Genomic DNA, 3,124 nt, shown 5'->3' on the forward strand with positions numbered 1-3,124 from the left:
CGTATAATGCACTTTTTAAAGTTTTGACAAATACCTGTATTTTTATCTCTATATGTTTTCCCCAATTTTATTTCCAATTTCTCCTTTTAATATCTCACCCATATACCTTTAGGGTAGTCTATTAACAAACTGAAATTAGTGGGTCCCTGAACCTGCTGCATCAGGGGTCTTTGGTGTGTAGGGAATGCTAGAGATGCATCAAGACACTGTATTGACTGTGTTTTTAAGAGTCTGTAGGAAGTACAAGTGAAATCCATTACCCAGCGCATCTGTCCCATATTTTTTGTGTTTGAGCTTTTGAAATATAAAATCCGTTTTTATGCCAGTGGAAAAGAGTACAACATCAAAATTTAAAACATAGAAGTCACAAGTTAGCAACATTTATTGAATACTGAGTGTGTGAAAGGTGATATGTACATTTCTCATAGGTGAAGAATATTAGCTTCAAAATCTTAGAAGAAAATTTTCAGAGAAAATGTAGTCTCCTATGTTCAAATGATACATATGACTATAACAATGTTGAAATAGAAAGAGATTTCATATTTCAAGGTGGTCCCTTTAAAGTTTTTTTTAATGTTTATTTATTCTTGAGAGAGAGCCAGAGCATGAGCAGGGAAGGGGCAGAGAGAGACAGAGACACAGAATCTGAAGCAGGCTCCGGCTCTGAGCTGTCAGCACAGAGCCCAATGTGGGGCTCAAACACATGGACCGCGAGATCATGACCTGAATACAAGTTGGACACTTAACCAACTGAGCTACCCAGGCACCCCGTGAGGTAGTCCCTTTCTAAAGTTCGTTGAAATCTTGAATCTGAGAAAACACAGTCATTATTTTTTAACCTATAGCTTTGATTCAGTCAACCAGTATTTATATGCCTGCAACAAGAAAGTCACAGAAATGGACTCCTTGGTGGTAAGGTGAGGAGGCACCATCTCTGTTCCCTTTGAAATCACAGTCCGGGGCGCCTGGGTGGCTCAGTCGGTTGAGTGTCTGACTTCGGCTCAGGTCATGATCTCACGGTTCGTGGGTTCGAGCCCCACGTCGGGCTCTGTACTGGCAGCTCAGAGCCTGGAGCGTGCTGTGGATTCTGTGTCTCCTTCTCTCTGTACCCCCCTCACTCACTCTCTGTCTCTCTCTCTCAGAATAAGATAAAGACATTAAAAAAATTAAAAAAAAAAAAAAAGAAATCACAGTCCACTGGAGGTAACAGGATGTATATGTACAGATAAGTAAATTGCAAGGGGGAATGTGATAAATGTTATAATAAAGGCACAAACTGAGTGCCCTGAAGGTTCTAACTGAAACCTGGTTTTTGGTGTCTGAACAGCAAAGGAAGTATCTGAGCCTAGCCTTGAAGAGTGAGTGTGTGAGGCAGAGACAGTGTGTGTGTGCGTGGAGGCAGTTGTATGTAGAAAATCAAGAGCAATAATGGAGGATGAAAGTGTGGACCTCTCTGGGGAAAGAAGCCTAAGCCAAAGTGACCTCAACCTCCATGAGATGCTGGGACCATGTCACCAAAGGCCTCTTGAATGCCACAGTACAGAGTTTGAGTTTTGTATTATATGTTGTAGAGATTCAGTAAAGGTCATTGGAGGAATGTAGGATAAGAGATGTGACTTGGAAAGATAAATGTGGAAACCACATGGGTTAATGGAGCAGGCAAGTGACTGGGGCCGGGAGGCCAGTTAGGAGACAACAATAGGAGTTGGGGAGAAAGTTCTGTGGTGACAGGAATGATGCAGAGTGTGGATATAAGTGATCTGGGAAGAGAGATCCATGGAGTTTGGCACCTGTGGAGATCGAGGAAGCATTCCGAAGGAGATGAAGGTGGTTAGGAAGAAAAGTGTATCTGTGGAGAAAAGGGATTTTAGTTCTTGGCTAATAAAATAATTGGTCATTAATTTTTTATTAGGAAAATACTAAATTTTGATTAAAAAAGAGATCGGAATGCCCAGGTGGTTCAGTCAGTTAAGCATCTGACTCCAGCTCAGGTCATGATCTCACAGTTTGTGAGTTCGAGCCCTGTGTCAGGCTTGGTGCTGACAGCTCAGAGCCTGGAGCCTGCTTCAAATTCAGTATCTCCCTCTCTCTCTGCCCCTCCCCTACTCACACTTGGTCTCTCTCTCTCTCAAAAATAAATTTTAACATTTTAAAAAGAGAGGGAAATAGTATATTCCTAATGTTTTACTTACAGAGAGAAGCATCAAATTAGAATTGCACACCAAGCACTGTGAGTGATATCATGATATGTTTCTTTAAGACACCAAGAAACCAAGTGGAACTGCAGTTTTTCTGGACACCTACCTGGTTCCTCACCATTTTTTAGATGAGATCGGGAGCATTTGGGGTGGTATGGTCATAGACTCCTCCCCATTTTCTAGATCTCACTTGAAAGGATTCATCCTCAGAGACTGCCTCACCCACGTGGATGTGATTGTTCTTGAGGTGTAAGTTCATTACTGCTTCTTTAATGAAATTTGTCATACTTTGTATTATATATATATATGTATATGTCACTATATACTAATATTCTAGCTTTCCACTGAAAGCTTTAGAGCCAGAAGTTTAACTTCTTTTTAAAAATATCACTAATAATTGCTCATAATATACCATATGCTGAACAGAGTAGAGAATACTAAGTAGATATGGTCACCTTGACTAAAGAAAATTTTTTAAAGAAATTTTTTTAATATTTATTTTTGAGACAGAGAGAGACAGAGCATGAGCATGGGAGGGGCAGAGAGAGGGAGACACAGAATTTGAAGCAGGCTCCAGACTCTGAGCTGTCAGCACCACGCCTGATGCAGGGCTGGAACCCACAAACTGTGAGATCAGAACCTGAGCCGAAGTCAGACACTCAACTGACTGAGCCACTCAGGGGCCCCAGAAATTTTTGCAGCTCAAATGAAGGTGTAGATTATTGGCAGCTTCATATGACATGGAAAATCAGCTACATAAGATCAACTAGAGAGGAAATATGAAAAAAAATGTTTTGTGTTCATGGAAGATGGAAGTGTTTACCTAAATATTTTTTGTTTCTCTTTCTCTCTTTCTCTCTCTCTTTCTTTCTCTCTTTCTTTCTTTCTTTCTTTCTTTCTTTCTTTCTTTCTTTCTTTCTTTCTTT

General features: G+C 40.4%; 1 non-coding gene across 1 annotated transcript; it reads left to right on the top strand.

Moving 5' to 3' along the window:
* Window positions 1-963: 963 nt before the first annotated feature.
* TRNAR-UCG lies at window positions 964-1,048 on the top strand. Its single transcript has one exon. It is a non-coding gene; the product is annotated as a tRNA-Arg (tRNA).
* The last annotated feature ends 2,076 nt before the right edge of the window (window positions 1,049-3,124 follow it).

The sequence above is a fragment of the Hyaena hyaena genome, unplaced genomic scaffold (genome assembly GCF_003009895.1).
Source record: "Hyaena hyaena isolate Hyena2069 unplaced genomic scaffold, ASM300989v1 scaffold_750, whole genome shotgun sequence".
NCBI classification, from domain to species: domain Eukaryota; kingdom Metazoa; phylum Chordata; class Mammalia; order Carnivora; family Hyaenidae; genus Hyaena; species Hyaena hyaena.